This window comes from Hirundo rustica, chromosome 8 (genome assembly GCF_015227805.2).
Source record: "Hirundo rustica isolate bHirRus1 chromosome 8, bHirRus1.pri.v3, whole genome shotgun sequence".
Classification (NCBI taxonomy): domain Eukaryota; kingdom Metazoa; phylum Chordata; class Aves; order Passeriformes; family Hirundinidae; genus Hirundo; species Hirundo rustica.
In genome coordinates this window covers 19,450,945-19,468,750 of record NC_053457.1, presented here as the reverse complement: position 1 = coordinate 19,468,750, position 17,806 = coordinate 19,450,945, and the positions used below count along the sequence as shown (strand labels likewise).

The window sequence follows — 17,806 nt, the reverse complement described above, 5'->3', positions numbered from 1 at the left end:
CAAGGTCTATAAATTTACCATTTTTCAGAAAGAGAACAGCATAACTTTTGGGTGTGCCCCATATCCAGAATATATTCCACTGTCCTCCTCAGGTGTGTCAAAATGTGACTCAGCTACAGTGCCAGAACCCCTCTGCAAGTAGACACAGTCACATTGTTGCTTCTTACTGAAATTGGAAGTGTGACAGTTGGGGCCCTGATTTCAAGGTAACGATAGAAAATGTTACTCCTCCAGAGACCTGCAGCCACAGCTGCACTAGAGAGAAGTGCAACCTTTCCTCAGTTGTAAGAGTCGCCATTCAAAAAAAAAAAATCATTAATTTGCCAGGTATCTCAGATAATTTCCTGCTGGGTAAGGAAATATCCTCTGTATGGAGCAAAGGTACCTGTAGCACTGGAAAAGGGAAGGGTTGCTATCACACTCAGTCTGCTACCAAAGCTTCTTTCTAAGTCTCAGGGAGTCAGAGTATTCCCTACTAGGACCACTCTCCTTTCTTTTCCATTACAACTGGTCTCTCTGGTGAGCTTGGTTTATGGTGACTTCATGACTGCAAGCTTCTGCTGACTTCAATAGGAGTTGAGCCAATCCAAATGTTTTTCAGAACTAATGTCTGAAATGCACCTCAAAGTTAAAGTTTTCAAACTAAGGAAATGAGGAAAAAGCCATTGCAGTGTCTCTATTCAATGAAGCTGGAAGGCTCACACGGAGCCTTGAAGCATACTTCAGTTATGATCTGGCTTGGTTTTGGTGTCTTCAGCTTAAAGGATGTGCCTCCTTTTCATGCAATGAAGTTGAGTCTAAGTTCTGTGCAGAGTTTTCTCCAAGCATTGAGATTTTAGTTACCTTCCTAGAATCTGAAAAATGGGGGAAAAAAATCTAAACTCCCAGCTTTTAACTTTTTTGGGAACTTGAAAGTGCTGAACTTGCTGATGAATATTAAGAAGCTTTTCACTGTCATCATGATAAGTTGGGAAAAAACCCTTTCACTGAGTCTAAAAGTAGTGGAAGTAAAGCTCTAATTAATTTCAGGAGAGCACAGACAGTCAAGTCTGATAATTCTTCTGCAGGTTCAAAAGAGAAGAGGCTGAAAAAGGCTTTGACTCATCTGTCATTTACGCTGCCCTAATATACATAGGCTACAGAACTTCTTCTGAGAACAAACTCAGACTAAAGAAGAATTCTCAAAGCTCATTATACGGTACTTGCAAATGAGTTGAAGTGCTAAGTCTTTGATTTCTGGAGTCGCCAAACACTGGCTCAAATCCCGACCCCCTAGCACACAGCCTTCATAACTGAGATGTGCACTGAGGAAATCAAGAGGGAGACTTTATTTGTCAAGAGTCTGGGGCAACAATAGAGCCAATCCCATCTTTAACAGCTCTCAGACACTCCTTTTCTCCACTGCAATGGCAAATTTGCTGATGTATCTCAGTGCCCTAGTGTGTTCTTACTCTGGCCCTGGGGAGACTCTATTGGTTCCCTCCAGGCTGTATAGCATTTGTGTCCCTGTATGGCAGACCCAGTGCCTGCATGTTGGGTGGGTGGTTTCTGAACACCTGCCTGGGTGTTCAGAAAGGGTTGGGAAGCTGTACAACATATTGCACCTATCTGCAAGACTACCTTGCAGGCAAAACAACTCCCTGAAATGTTAAAGAGTCCCCAAACTCTCAGCTCCATGCTGCATTGCTATGGGCCCAATCTCCATTACCATTTGTTACAACGCTGTCCGAAGGGCAGAAGCATTCCAATAGGAACATATTCTCTAGCCAGGCCATGGAGTGGGCAAGTACAAGAGCTGTGCATCACAGGATTAGTTTAGAGGCAGCATCATGCACCTTGAATTCTGAGGTGGGGCAAGCCAGCTAACTTTGCCATTTCCTTCCTATGGCTGTTTACAGTGGGTGGGGAGGAGAGACAACAAAGAAACACTTTCTTACAACTGTTTTTCCAAAGTGGTGCCATCTGAACACAGAGGATTAAGTCCTCTACTGACATAGACTGACATAAATCAATTGCCTTTAAGTACTGTAGCTACATTAGACCTGGCCCAGAGCTTCTTCAGGTCATATTAGAAAATATGTTATTAGTTACTTCTGGCATCACTAGGACTCCTTTTCACTCCCAGGAGGCAAAAACTGATACAGAGTTGCATGACTGAAAATATCCACCATTAAGTGGTTACCCTTTTGGTGATCACTGAAAGCTCAAGGTATGAGCTCTGTATTTTTGTCAACTTCGTCAGATTGAGCTGCTATACAATTCAAAAGCTGACTCAAAATTTATAATCATGCAATTAAAATCGTGAGGGAAACCTTCAGCAGTCTCAACAGAAAACAGCATAAGGTAATGGTTTGGGTGCTTTTCTTAATATATACCTTGACTACATGGTTCTGCTGTTTTGGTTTGACTTTTATTTTTCTTCCCCCAGCTAAGTAGACCCATGCTGTGTGGGCTGCTTACAGAGTGCTGGTAGCATCATCAAGGCTATGTCTGATCGCTATGCCAGGAGCATACGGGATGGAAAAGGATTTATGAATGTCAAAACACTCCAGAGAAACAGACAGCTTACAGCCCAAGGGGGCACAAATTATTCTTGTAGTTAATCTCTGCAGAGGCTTTTGTAGACACAGCATAGGACATCCACCACCAGGGGTTTCCAAGAGGAAAGGAAGAGAGAAGGAAAGTATAAGCTGTTACAAACATATCATTAGTAGCGCTTAAAAATATAGGCTCTCCCATTTTGGGAAGGACAAATGGCTTAGATTCCCTGTGATCTTTTCTATCTCAGGGTTTTTTTGGTTTTTTTTTTAAAAAAAAAAACAACCCACCAAAAACTGTTAAGGCCTCATTTATTTCTTTAATCCATAGCAGAGAAGTTGCAGGCTCTTCAAAGATAAATCACAATTCATTTAGTGGTGATTTTCTGGGTTACATGAAAGACAAACTAATCTCAGGAATTATACATAGCTATTGATTTGATTTCAAAAGCTTTTAATATTGAGGGTGTAGGTTATCTAATTAGTCTTTTGTACAACAAATCTTTCCTTTCCTCTAATGAGGATAATGTGTCTTAATTATTGTTGTGTTACTAGGTCAGGCCACAAATTCAGTAAAACCTGATGCAGTCAGTTGGCAATCATACCATGGTATTTCCATTTAACATAAGCATGTTAATGGTTTCATTTGGTAAACATGTTTTACATGTTTTTGCACAATTTCTGCCTCTTCTTTCTCAATCAGAGCAATGAAATAAAGTACCTATTGAGCAGGGCAGCAAGTGTCCAGCATACCTTCTTATGGGTTGTTGTTACAAACTTGCCTTCAACACACCTTTCTTGTGTAGCTCCCTAGAGGGAAAATCGAGGTGATGTCACCTGGCTGATCTTTATGATCCTAGTCATCTGTTTTTCCTGCCTGGGAAGAAATGTATACCACCAGATATCCCTGTGGTCACAAAGAGAAGTGGATAACATCTCATTGAACTTGGACTTTAGTTCCTACATCTTTTGCTGAAGTAAATTGTTCATGATAATAGTGGGTGGCCAGGTTTTCATCTCTTAAATACACAGTTGGATAAGACCCAGCCTCCCCTTGTCCTTGCAGTTAATAATTTCAGGGCATGCACTATTTTTCTTTGAGGCCATAAAACTTCCTTATAATCTAAAAAGATTTTTTTTTTTTCTTCTGTTTTCAGCATAGAATGTAGAATGCAGCTTGTGTCATCCTCAGGCTTGGAAATGCCTTGTGTCACACTCAAGGGGCAAAGCAACTTCAATTCTTTCTTATTGCTAATTAGAAAGGAAAACAGATTGATTGGTAATCATTTAAATCACAACTAGTGATTAAGAGGAGCAGAGGGACTATTATTTAATAAAATTAAGGAGCAGTGAATTTAAGGGCTGGTCTAGAAAGCAGTAAGTTTTTTACTATGGGTTTAGAAATCTAAACCATGGGCTCTAAAGCATCTTGCTCAGAGTCTTCAATTTTTAAAGACCTGAGGTAGCTTGGCAGGGTCCAAAGTGCTTGGCCAAGCTTCCAAACTTGCATTTCAGGTGTTTTCCACATAAATAACCCAAGGAGGGGGGTTATTTAAAATTGAAGGAAGAAGCTATGTTCCGGGTTTGGTGCATCAGGAAGACTGTGGGAGCAGGACAGACTCCCAGACACTCCAGATCACAGCTTAGCATGCACCTGGGAAGGCTGGGAGCAGGTAGCAGGAGACCTAAGGACACAGCTGAGGATGTGGTCAGTTTGTTACCCAAGGCAGTGAAGTCATTTCCTTTGATTCTATCCGTGCTGCTTTGCAACAGTTCCATATGGCAGCTTAACTTTCACCTCCCTTTAACATCAATGGTAAGACAGTGCTGAGTGGCCTTTCATACAATATTGAGTGCATTGAGAACTTTAAAGGATAAATTTATACAAACAGGACACCTGCAAAGCTTTTCCTTTTGGGCTTTGAAATATCTTCTTTCTGCTTTAGCAAATTATTTTAATAAGTGCTGAAGTATTCAGATGTGGTAATGTAATTCATATTGTTCTTGACTAAAATTCTCTGTCAGCCCAAGTTGTGATTTTAACCTTCCTCATGAATAGGCAAGGCTAAAAATTGAGTATTTGAATTAAATGTATTAAATCAAATATTCCACATCTACAATCCCACATTGAAAGAAGTCTGTAGGTTTTTAATATCATCTTGTCTCACAGTAATCATCGGAATACAAGAAATATTATTGGAACACCCTGTTTACAAATTTGGCAGTTACCTGAAGTGTTGCTTCCTCTCACCTCCTTTCACTATTTTTGCCTCAGGTTCAAACATGATGTTAAAGAATAGGAGATATAACAACACAAGCTATATTCTCTGCATTAGATGTTACCAACAGATGAACTATCAACTATCACAAACAAACAACACTTGACATCATCTTTCCCAAAGACCTCATGATTACAGCTTTATTATTTATTTTCTATCCAGATTCTGAAATATTTATTTAATAGTGACTCGGTTGGTGACCGTTCCTGGTATTAAGCTTAGATGCAAGGACAGCCACACCAAAATAGGAACAATGTAGAATGCAGACCTGAGTTTTTGCCACAGGAAGTTTCAGAAATTAAATGAGCTGTCACACGAGTCCCTAATGCATCTTCCCTCTCGCTTCATTTTTACAGGGTGTCAGCACAAGCCTGCAATGCTATGATGAACTTGAGAATGATTTTACAGCCATGATATTTTTAGGGAATTGCAGTTGGGTATTAAATGAATTCCCCATTCCAGCCAGTTCTGGTTGCTTTATTTAAGGGAAGGGGCTGCTATGAGCTTCAGTTCCAAATCTCTGCCTTGCTGTCCCACTTGCACCCCCATCTGCTGTTCTCTGTTTTATACCCTGTAACTTGTTTATGAATTTGAGGTCTACCTAACTATTCTGAAATATTCAATAAAAAGTCTGCAGTTTACTTGTCACAACAGATGCAGTCAGAAGAGTTTTGGAATGAAAAAAGCAGAAAGAAGCGTGAGAGTATCATTGGAGGACACTAAGTTTTTGTGCAAAGACAGCACTGGAGAAGCGGGAACTGTGTTTTCTCTAGTGTTGTTTTCCTCCACGTGGCTACAGATGCCATGTGTGAAGTTTTACGTTACATGGAACTGGAAGAGAAACTCTGCATCTGTACTGTCAGCATGGGCCATGGCCCTGCAAACCCCTCACACTGCCAGAGCAGCCAGTGCAGCTGGAACCAGGCAAAGCTACTGACCCTCCGTGACAAACTAGCACTGTTACACTTCATCCCACCATGATGGAGTGTCTGGCACACATCAGCAGTTCCCTTCTGGCATCCTTTACAATTCAACCATCACAGGTAGAAAGCACAGTAAACGTTGAGTAACTAGAATTTGGGGTGTGTAATGATAACACAATCCTGTTGCCTGCTTGGAGGGCTGTGTTGCCTGCAGGTAGCTGCATTATCATTAATTTTGAGACTGTTGCACTGACTGTCCTTTGTGCACTGGAAGTCAATCCCTCCTCTTACTGAAGGACAAGCCCTTTCCTCTCATCTTTTTGCAACAGCCAAACAACTACATAAGAACAGTAAGCAAGAGAGATCATCAACACAAATACACTAGAACAAGTTTGCACCTATAATTTTATGCTTCACTTGTAGACTAACTGAAAAGGCTGACTTCCAAAACAAAGCACAGATCACTATGATAATGTGTAGTTACTTATTCACATTACGTTTGTAAATTTTGAAAGTTTCTGCCAAGAATTCATGTTGCAGTGCCCAAGGTCTTACGTGAGGGACTTGCCCAGCTGCCAGCTGAGTGCTTTTCCCCAGTGAAGGAGGTCTGGTTATGTGCAGCAGGCTCAGGTGAGTGAATTCAACAGCCTAGGACTGTGTGGGTGCAGATGCACTAATGGACTGCTACAGCAGATTATGGCGAGATCACACAGGAAAAAGGTGTTTATGGGAGCAAAAAGGAGAGTCCAGGGAGTCATCACAGCAGTGAAATGAGGTTTAATTACTTTGGCAAAGCTTGCATTTTAGATTGTTTTAGTTTGCACTCATTTCCATAACACATATAAAATGGTATGAGGTAGTTGTCACCATACAGGTGACTGCACCATATAACAGGAGACAATACAGAAAAGTATTTCATTTCCAGGACTATGTCAACCTTAATTTTTAGTTGTCCATTTTCTTTTCATTTTCCACTGTGATCATTTTCATTTGTGCTTGCTCATCTCCACGAATTTGTACAATGTGCTAAGTGGAACATCTGCTTTTCAGTCATTATTTTTCTGCTCATTTATGCAGGGTTCATTCAGTGTGATGGATGGGGTAAAAACCAACAACAACAAAAACATTTAATTTTAGTTTATGGAAGGAATACACCCATCTGGGAACATCTTATCTTCCTAAGAGTAGACAACTTTGGAATATTCCTCCTCAGCAGACAGCCTTTTATCAGTAGAATAAACCACCTTCCTCAAAGTTATCTGTTCTTGCTGGGATCTTGTATCAACACTTAAAGAATGAATGCCAAACATCACATGAAAATACTATTAAATGCCCTACATTTATTATTTCTTTAGAAGTATTTTTAATCGATATAAGTACTTCCAATTATTCATGTTTTTTATTTTATGTTTATTGCAATACTTTTCCTTGGCAGGAAAACAACTCTTATGTGCACATTAAAAAAAAAAAGCTATTAGAAGCAATTTAGCCCCATGAGCACTTATCTAGGTATTTGTGTGGCTCCTGGCTATATGAATGTGCTCTTATGCAATAGGCTTTAGTAATCTGCAAACAGATTTAATGAGTGCCAACCAAGAGCTCCCTAAGGAAGCCACACGTGACAAATCAAATATACAACTCAAAAATAGAAACTCATAGGGTTAGAGTTTTATAGAAATGTTATTTCGCTGTTTTGTTACATAATTCCCTGAAGTGACGAAACAGAGGAAACTGCTTGGTAAACAGGCATAAAAATTCTACCCTGGAATAATTCAGTGACTCAGGAATTTCTCTGAGACACCACATACCTGAGTTCACAACCTTACTGTGTCCTATTCTGACAAGAGTTTTGAACTCCCTCCTCTTTGTCCAGGGAAAACCATTTAATCATTATCTATTTGCTGCTCTGCTTTTGAATTCTCATAGTGACAAGAATTTAAGGAAGCACAAGTCTCCATTAGAGATGAGTCTGTTTTGGTGAATCAATGTTTTTGTTTGGAAAGATGATATATCAAAAAACCTCAAACCCTTTATCAGTTCTACTTCCAGAGACACTAAAGGACTTTGGAGCCAGGGTGTGCAGAGGGAGGCTCTACTTCCCAAGGGACTCTGCACCTCCCTTCAGGTGGAGGTCCCTGCTTTGCAGAAAGCCCCTGAGGTTGGCCAAGGAGCTTTTGGGGTCCAACTTAGAAATGATGGTAGGAGCAAGCCAAAGGGAAACTTCTTAGGAAGATCTCAATGATAGAAAAAAAGCATGAAATGAAGAGAACTAATAAGAATCCATCTTAGTGGATATTTGAGATCTGAGGAACTTAAGAAGAGTAAAAGCACATCATTATTTACAGGTTCAGGTTACTTGATACTATGTGATTTGAATTTAGGTTTGAGAGGTGGGGTGGGGAGAAGGTAATGTTAAGACTACTGTAGCAGAGCAAGGACCAAAAAGAGATGAATATCTGGGTGGCTGCTATATGAAATTTGCTCTAGGCAGAGGACAAAATGGAAAGCAATCAAATTGAAACTGCCACCTGCAGCAGCAGAACCTAAAATACAAGCAATAGAGGTACAAGGGGGAAAACAAACTTAAGTTGGGAGAACTTGCAATTATGGAAAAATCAGAAAACTAGAGTCTTATCCTCAGGATTTTAAAATGAAAGAAAAAAAAAAAAATGAGAAATTATTTGAAACAGGAGAGAAATTGCAGCACCACAGCACCATGTCTGTTATATTTAGGAACTAAACAAAACAAAAACAAACAAACAAAAAACAAACCAAGAAGGAAAGGCTAAGGAGTAACACTTAGATGTTTGCATTCATGATAAAGTTATCTTAAAGAAAGAAGTTCATCAAAACCTGAAAAGAGTGCCCTGCAGATCATATGGTGTGAATTTCCTAAACCCTCCATGACCTCTCACTCTGCTTTAGACTAAGGGTTGTCCTGAGCTCCTGACTGCATGGAATTGGGTTTTGACCAGTTCATGTCATTACCATAAAAATTACTTTCAACATGACCTGAAAACAGACAAGACTGGCTTTTATTGCATTAGGAAACACTGGGGTTGGTCTTGCAGTGGTTCAGACATTGATAGGGAGAAATTTTATTCAATCTTACTCAGGGGACAACTTGAATATTAAAGTTTTTATGATCACTCTGACGAGTGCTGCAATTTTAATATCACAGCTTATTCCCATAATAGTACCAAGAGAGTTTTAGTACAAAATCACCAATTACTGTTGGAGTCAAAGCAGGGATCCATAATCCACACACTAGTGCCCTCTTGAAGCCTGGTGTTGGCTGCTGCAATTAACCTCCACTGAGGTTTAATTGCAGGAGTCAGGCTGCCCTGTCAGTGCAGCCTTCTGCAAAAGCAATGATATTTGTCCACATGGATATTTACTATTGAGCTGAGAAAACATAACCTGGAATCATAGGAAGACTGAAGGCATCCAGAGTGACTGAAGCAATGCCACAGGAGGGATTGCACTCTGAAAGTGTGAGTGCTCGGAGCACTAAGCAGCTGTGCATCACACTTGATCAGATCTATGATGGAAAATACATCTGCTTTTGATATGCTCATTGTATGTGAACTGTAAAAGCACAGATATGGTTTATTAAGGAATGATGCTGATGCAAGACAAATAACGCCAAAATATTTTCTCCTAGAGTAAATTGCCACAACATTTTCCACACTGCAAATCTTTGGATCTGAGCTCTAAAGCCTGTCTCTTGAAAAGGAGAAAAATTCCCCAGGAAGGTTTGTCCCAAGAGACATATCAGCATGGAAGTCTTGTACCAAATAGTTGCTTTAAGTTTTCTTATAATAAATTTTAACAGATACCCTATAAATGTAATTTCCCCACTAATTCTTTATGGGACAGTTCACACAAGTTCAAACTTGCCTACTGTATCTCTACCACCTGCAGAGAGTACCTCAACAACATTCCCACTTCTCCTACCACAGCTGGTCTATGCCAGATTATTAAACCCGCTGTAACATCATGACAAGAAAAAAAAAAAAAGAAAGAACAAGATAAGTTGTTGAGGCTAAAGAAATATGGACTGGTCAAACTTGTGATGAAGACTCTGAAGTAAGTATTTCCATAGCCAGTTTTCACTGCTTCAAATGTCCCATCCTTATGAAGATTGATCAGTAGGTCTTACAAACATGTTGAGGGGAACCTAAAAATATTTTTGCCTCATGAGTAGCAATCTCCTTTCTGATAACTATTCTGCCTCATTTCTTCTTCCCTTCCATTTTAGACATCTGCTCACCATAGTTTTCACAGGCAAGATTTCTATTTTTTTCTCTTTTACCACACTCAAGCCTCATTTAAAATGAGTGTGAGTACATTCTTTCAGGAATTGGTGCCACACAGCAAACCAATTGTTCATCCTGAGGTAATGCTCAGAGATGTGTACACCTTGTGCAGCTAATGCCCTTGACCCAGCTCCTTTCCATGTCCATGCAAGAAGATCAAGGCAAACTTGAGAAATCTCATTTAGCTTCAGAGTTTAGTGTATCAACTGTTATAGCCTTTTAAAAATTAATTTTCTAAAAGGACTCAAGTAGACTGCTTAACGCCCTAGTAACCAAAGCGCAATGACCCATGGAAATCTCTTCAGCACTGCTCTGACTAGGTTCCTACACCCAGGTTATCTGCTGAGCACCTTCCAGCCAGCATTAGAAAACACAGCCAGGGTCTGTCACACGCCATTTGTTCTGCTCCTCACTCTCACCCCCACTTTCTCCCAGGCTTGTGCAGCAGAGTCCTTTGCTTTGGTAGCTTTTTCCCCCTGAGAACATAAATCCTACTATACATTTGTGCTATAGGTTGGAGGATGTGTGACTTGTTCTTATTTTTTGTTGAAAGCTACAACAATCTCTAGCTTGCAGGAGAAAGTTTCACTGTCTTGAAGACCATCCCAGGAAAGATTCATCTCCTTTGCACGCTCCCATGTGAAAGTGCACTTACTGACCTGCAGCTTTGGCTGACAGCTCACAGGACACCAATGAAGAGCAGTGGGCAATAGATTTATTGAGTAATGGACTTTAGACAGAGTGTAAATCTCTGTCCAGTTACTTTTGCTAAAGGTGCTGCAGGCACAGCTGCTCTTGTCAAAGCCTCAGGAAGCCCCTCTGTGCCAGCTCTGCCCCCAGTGCTGAGAGACAGTACAGGAGCACAGTCAGGTGAGCTTCACAACACAAACACCCCCACGGAGCAGTGCCATGCCCAGGGCAGCCAGTGTGCTGCTTGCAGCCCTGCTCACAGCTCCACTGCTGCCGGGGCCCAGGGCAATGGGTGTGCTGCACCACACTGAGTGCACACAACAGTCAGCAATTGCCAAGCGTGCGCGGAGGAGTTCGCTGTGCGTGGAACAAATATATCCTTTGAGAGCAAAATAAGGGCGTCTGCATCTGTTCCCAACACAAGACATGACCCTCAATCGATTTCCCAAACACTCAGAGGAGGAGCTACTAGGATTTTGCATGTTAAAAATGAGGGTCTGCAGAACCTTTTGGAAGCATCAGCATGTAAAATGTGGGTGTGGAACAAGGACCACTCCTACCCTCCAAGAGCTGGTGTTGGAGAGATCTGCTTTTCTCTGCAGTGTATTGAGGCATTTTGTTCACAACAGAACACTCATTGTTGTGCCAGATGACAAGGTTGAATAACTTCTCACCCCCAGAGGCTGCTAACCAAGCTCTGTTACAGCTTAGTGCTGCTCTGGAAACACCTGATGCATTTTTTCTTGCACACTATTAAACAGAAGTTTCTCTCCCTGTTTCACTGCTGGCTGGGATGCAGGACCTTCCTGCTCATCCTTTTCTCTACAAAAAAAAAAGTTCTGCTGAGTCTAGGGGTAGGACTTCAGTTTTTCTGCCTTTGGAAGATAAAACCAGCATACTTTGCCCCACACCCCCACGGTGAAACACAAGGACTTTCAGCACAATAGCTGAAATCTATTTTGCTCCTCAAGAACATACTTTCAAGCACATTTTTCTTGCATGGAGCAGCAAAGTTTTCACTTGTAAAGTGCTTCCAAGTTAAACTGATCTAGTTCCTCCCTCCCAAAGCCATCCATGATGTTTTTCTGCTTAATACAGAAGCCCCACAGGGCACCAACTCAACTCTGTTCTTCTAAGATACCCTTTAAGGCTTCTTCCCACAGATGATTGAGTCTGAACTCAAGATGTCTGCAGGCACAACCTGCAGTAGCAGATAATTAAAGCACAAGCAACACTGTACAGACTTGAGTATGGACCTGCAGAATTTCCTGGCTTGGAGCCAGAGTTCAGTAGGCCCTGGCAAGGATGAAAGCAAAGTTTTATGCCCTCAGTGGCCAAAGCTGAGGATAGATTCAGAGACTGTTTAAAAAGTAAGAAATCAGTTTCTGGTAGGGAAATCAGAGGAGGAATACCACCACTCTGTTGCCGTGAGATGAGAACATCCCATAGTCACAGTCAATATGTGAGTACTTTCACCAGATAGCCCAGTAAGACTCAGTCCCATAACAACTCAGTTATTCCCTTTTCAGAAGGGGATCACCACCATCCTACAAGCCTCCAAGGGGTACAGCCAGTTGCACCAAAAGATACTCCCTTCCCTAGAGCCTCTGAGCAAGTTTACTTAAGAAGTAAAAGCAAAGCATATCCCCTGCCATCTTTTCCTCTGCTCCTGGCTACAGCATTCCCCATGGGACACAAGAGCTTCTCCAACGTTTCTTCACCTGCAAGTCCAGAATGTGGGTCATACTTCGGTGAAGTCTCATGAGGATCCCAGGTGTGCAGCTGAGCTCCTGCCAAGGAAGCTACCAAAAATGCCATGCAGGATGCAAGTTTTTCTGTAGCCCCATCTTCCCATTTCTGCCACAGACTCACCCCCAAGTCTGGCAAGACTCTGAATTTCCTTGTTTGCTTGTTCAGCTCCACCCTATATGTCCCTCCCCAGAAGGATGGTCGAGGGGCAGACTTAGCAGCAGAGAATTTCTTTTCAAGGCTTAGCACAAGCCCTAGAACATTAAAGGGAGACCCTCTTCCTCATGCTTATTTAAGAAGCTAATACCTGATAAACCCAAGGCTATATTTAATGTATTTTTCCTCTAACAAAATAACTCTAAGGCATCTACTCCTTGTCACCAGTGCTGGCAAGCTGAGGCACTTTCTTAAAGGGTAGGTAGAAGATCATGGGGATCCCTACTGCTTCAATAAAAGGAATTTTATTACAAGCTGCTCTTTCCTTTTTGTTCTCCATTCAGCATACGTGGCAATGTAATCTCATGTATTCACAACAAACTCCTAGAAAACAGGTATCTTATTCTGTAGCCTTGGCACAGACACATTGCATTGCCACGAAGAAAACAAATGCAAGGGATAAAACAAAACCAGCTTCCAGCACCGGTCTTCTACAGTCATTGATTTTAGTTGGAGCTCACTTCCACAGAGCTGCCTTCAGAGTCACCAGCAAGACATCTCCACCCTGGAAGTGCACATGCTCTTCCTCCACAGTATTGGCTGGCCAGGCACTGAAATGCAGATCCACAACTCCCATGTCTGAGACTTGCCAGGAGAGCTGGCATGTGGGCAGAGGAGATGTAGCTGGTGGGAGAAGAAAGCATATGAAAATAGGCTGTGCTCTATTTGCTGAGAAGGAAGAGTGAGGATGAGGCACTCAAGTCTTGCTTCCCGAGACCCCCTGCTCCCAGAGGGAGACTTGCTGTTTACACCAAGTGTAAGCAACCTGTGGCTGTCTTCCCACTCTGGTTCAGACTCTCAACCTCCTTTGCAACACATCAGCCTGGAATAAGCAACCCTATAAACAAGGACACTCTCAGACGGTCACGCTGGGTTAGACATTAAATGTCTCTATATGGCCGAGTCATATACAGAGGAGAGGACCAAAGACAGAAAATGAGGAGGAGGAAAAGATTCCTGCAGAAGGAGATGGCATTGATCTACTGAAGGCCCCAGCCCAATTCTCTTTAGAGAGAAGTGCATCCCTCACCACACTCTTTACATCAGCACATGCAGTATTCCAGCTCATTTTTTGCCTTTTTAGAACCCATGGAATAGATGCACACAGGGCATTAAGCTGATGACAGACAAAGGCAGTGCTTTTTAGGGCTGGATTCAGCCACACCACACCTGCCAGGATGCCCACAGAGCCACACTCCTCACATGCCAGCATCAAAGGAGTGAGTCTAGACTCCTCTGCCCTGGGGTACGTGCAACCTTGCCAAGGCCATGCCGAGACTGTTTAATCCTATTAAAGCATAAGCTGGAAGTACACGATACTCATTAAAAGAACATAGCTTGCTTTGTTCCTGAGACCTAAACCCCACAGCAGCAGACAGTGTGGGATAACCCACCATTACTGACCTCCGCAAGCAGGGCTTGCCATTCCCAGCTCCACTGTCAGGAAAAATCTCACAGCCCTGCTCTTTGCTCCCATATGAAAACACAGATTTAGAATCTCTGCTCAGGACAAGTGCCAGAGCTAGACCACACATATTTCCAAAGAGAAATTACAAATGTGAGGGTCCAGCTAATCCTTTGGGTGCTGCTTTACAGACATACAGGGTCCCTACAGAACCACAGCCAGTTGTCACTGTCCCCACGCCTGCCCTTCTCACTGAAAACGTACCAGGTGGACAAAATATTGGCTGGTTGTATAAGTCAACAAGTAAATATTTTAGGAATAGTAGTTACTTAGCAAAAGGTTAAAAAAAGATCTAGACAGATGGGCTGTTCAAACTCATCCAGATCTCTTAATGCGTGGAAGGGGTAGGATTTCAATAGCATGTGGAGTTTGTCTGCAGCATCCAGCTAAAGTGCAAGATTCAAGACTTCCAATGGTTTTAGCTGTTTCCGACATTCAATTTAATCTGTTAAACTTCTGAAATGTGAAGAAGTTTTCCCCTTCCAAAACTGTTTATTTTTAAGATACTTGTGCTGCAGTGCAGCACACACTGTTGATTACATATCACCTTACTTAGGAAGTGATGAAATCAGCCTTGTTGCTTTTATTCATTCCACCTATAATGAGCTGAAGCAATTCCTTCCAGTCTCATGCCATTTGGAAAGAAAGAGCTGTTTGTATCCAGGTAACCATGGCTGGCACCACAGAGCTTGCTGCAGCTGTGTGCCCAGGGACACATCTCCCCCGATGTGAAAGGGCCAAGGAAGGGGCAAACCCTCCTGAAGCAGCAACACACCTGACCCTACAGAAGCCAATGCACTTGTCTGCCACAATTCCCCAGAGAAGCCTGGTGGGGGTGTCCAGGTACTGGGCTGCTTTGTGGGTACATAGAGCTGTGGAGCAAAACTCCCTCCCCCACCCCCCCAAAAAACCCAACAACAGCCAAACAAAACACCCACAAAAACACAAAACAAAAAAGAAGCATGAGAACAGCACCAAGGGGAAGAAGTACACGTGCATGTAACTAAGGGTTAAATGGTTTTCTTTCCTGCATGTTTATTTCTCATCTCGTTTCTCTGTGTGTCCAAGTACTAGAGCATTGCCTCCCTGTTTTTTGATAACAGAAAGTCTGCCCCACAGCAATAACAACAAAACCTGTTACTTAAAGGGACTACCAGCTGATCCTGCTTCCCTTCCCCTCAATCAATGGAGCAGTCATCCTTCCCCTCCCCTTGGTCTTCACTCAGGGTGTTAAATTTTCTCTGTTGCTGAAGAATCGCCACAGATCTTTCCGTGCTCTCTGTATCAACTAACAGTTTACATAAAGCAAAAATGCCCCATTCTCTTTACCTAAAAAATTCCTTTTAAAAACGTGCTATCTACAAAACCCCCATGAATATAATTTTTTTGCAACAATAAAACCCAACTAAACAAAAAAAAAATTACACAACACTCCCTTCACATAGCCAACTGTGAGTGGTTTGGTTTTTTTTTTTTTTCAGAGCCCGTGTAGTCAGCTATTTCTTAAGAAGGTGCTTTATATGCTCTCCAAGGCAGCATTCATACTATCCCACATATCCTGGCTGTTGCTATGGAAATCATTCCTCCGTAAGCTGATGTGCGAATGCAGGTCTCATTGCTGAGCAGAGAGGCTAAAGGTGTGCATGAGTCAAACAATTTGCTGTGCATTATTCCTCCGCAGCCTGGCTGCTGCCAGGGGACAGGAAAGGAACAATTAGCGTCTGCACAGAGGGTGCCTGTAACAAGGAGCTGTAGAGAGTTAGCTCTGCTGGACAGTCACAGGAAGGCTCTGGCTGTCACCTGAAACCGAGTGTGTTTTAGTCATCCAGCTCATCTGCTCTGGGTGCCACAGGATACAGGCAGCACAAAACAATTCATGATGTTTTTAAACATTTCAGGAGGAAGCTAAATCACAATGTGCCATCACAGCTACAAGGCACACAGCCCCCTGTCCTGAGATCTGCAGGTCTCAGAAAAGTCAATGATAAAATCAGGCTTTTGGCAAAGACCTGCTGGTGGCTTCAGAGAGCCAGAGAGTGCTGGAGATCTCTCTGACTGGTGAAGCAGCAAGACCAAAAGGGAAAAACAGCTACAACAATTGAACTTCTCCACATATGCTGGGTTTGGCCACTTAACTAAACATGGTTTTCAAGCTCCTGACTACCTATGAACAAGCACTAAGGCGGATGTTGGAGTACTCCCAGGCAAAATACAGCTTGATGCCAGCAGGCACTTTTCAGAAACAGTTGCTGGCCTCTCCCAAAGTAACAGAAACAGAGGAAAACCTGCTGCCTCCAGGACTCAGCCCCTGCCCGTGAGTGCAGATGCAGCCCTTAGAGCAGAGGGCACAGGGGGCAGCTGCAGAGCTCCTCCTTGCCCCTCTCCAGCCAGACACCAGCACCTCCCTGCTTATGGGAGGCTGGGAACACTTCAAGACAAGCATCCCACACCCTTTTCTTTCCCCCTCCCCTGGAATGCTTGGCAGTAATTTTCATAGATATATTGCAAGAAGTAGGAGGTCTCAGGGCAGCCCCCATACCTCAGTGGTTTCTCAGTTCATCTCCTCTGCAACCTGAGGGGAGGAACTGGGATCAAAGAGGGAATGAGAGGTGTAATGAACTCAGATTCACAGCAGGTTTTGAAGAGGGGAAAGGGTAGGGGTTGTTTGGCAAATGTTAGATTGGCCATGTGAATATTCAAGGTTTTTTTCCTTTCAAATGAAGAACTGTAGCAAACAAAGGTAAACCCAGCAAAAAAAAAGCAAACATAGGATTTTTTTCCCGCATCCCCCTCAAGAAATTGCTCCTGCAGAGGAGCAACAAGTAGTCCATCATACAAACTTCACGTTTCTATTTATGTCTTATCTCCTTTCTCACTGCTCTGCAGGCAGGTGCTATACCCAACCTCTCCTCTGAATTATCTTCTGTCTTAAATGTTAGGGAACACTTGGAAGACAAGCAAACAGTTTCAGTTATTGAAGAACAGATTTCAAGCACCCAAACAGAGGTCTAAACTTCCACAAAACATCTCAGACCACAAAGGCAATAATCTCAAAGCACAACTCCTGTGAGGCGCATTATAAATGACAATTAAACACAGTAAACAGACCGCAGCATAACAGTGTAAACAAAGCAAGCATAACTCCCTCAACAGTAGCCCAAAATAAAGGAAGCACTTACCTCATTTCAGGGCTACAAAGGAGTCTGCTGTCACCTAAAGCTGCTCCACCCCTGCTTGCCTTCTCAGTGGAGATGGGCTGATCCCCTCTCCTCTCTTATGAGGTACCTGCCTGAAGGTCAGCTGGTCCTTAGTAGAAACACCTGGTTCAGCACAGCTTGTTAGCAGAGCACAGGGGTGGCTGGGATTTAAAACAAAGAATACAGTTAATGATTCTTTATAAAGATTGTTGTAGTTTTAACTACCTGTGAGCTGTAATGGGCATTTTTCTGGTAAAAAAACCAGCTTACTTGATAAATGCCTCCTAATATTCTAATAAATTCATTTATTAAAAATAAAATGATAAGCAAATAGAAGTGTTTCCAATTGCTTTAAGAAGATATTTTATGAATGTGAACAAATTATGTTAAATCATACTATCATAGAGAACTATCTTGTGATTTATAAGTTC

General features: G+C 42.3%; 1 protein-coding gene across 3 annotated transcripts in view; it reads right to left on the bottom strand.

The window, feature by feature from the left end:
• Positions 1-17,512, bottom strand: part of PCGF5 (polycomb group ring finger 5) — a 100,437-nt gene extending 82,925 nt beyond the window's left edge. For all 3 annotated transcript variants that reach the window (XR_005701991.2, XM_040071703.2, XM_040071705.2), the window contains exon 1: positions 17,358-17,512. The gene's annotated coding sequence lies outside the window, so the exon portion shown is untranslated. The remainder of the gene's footprint in view (positions 1-17,357) is intronic.
• Positions 17,513-17,806: the final 294 nt, after the last annotated feature.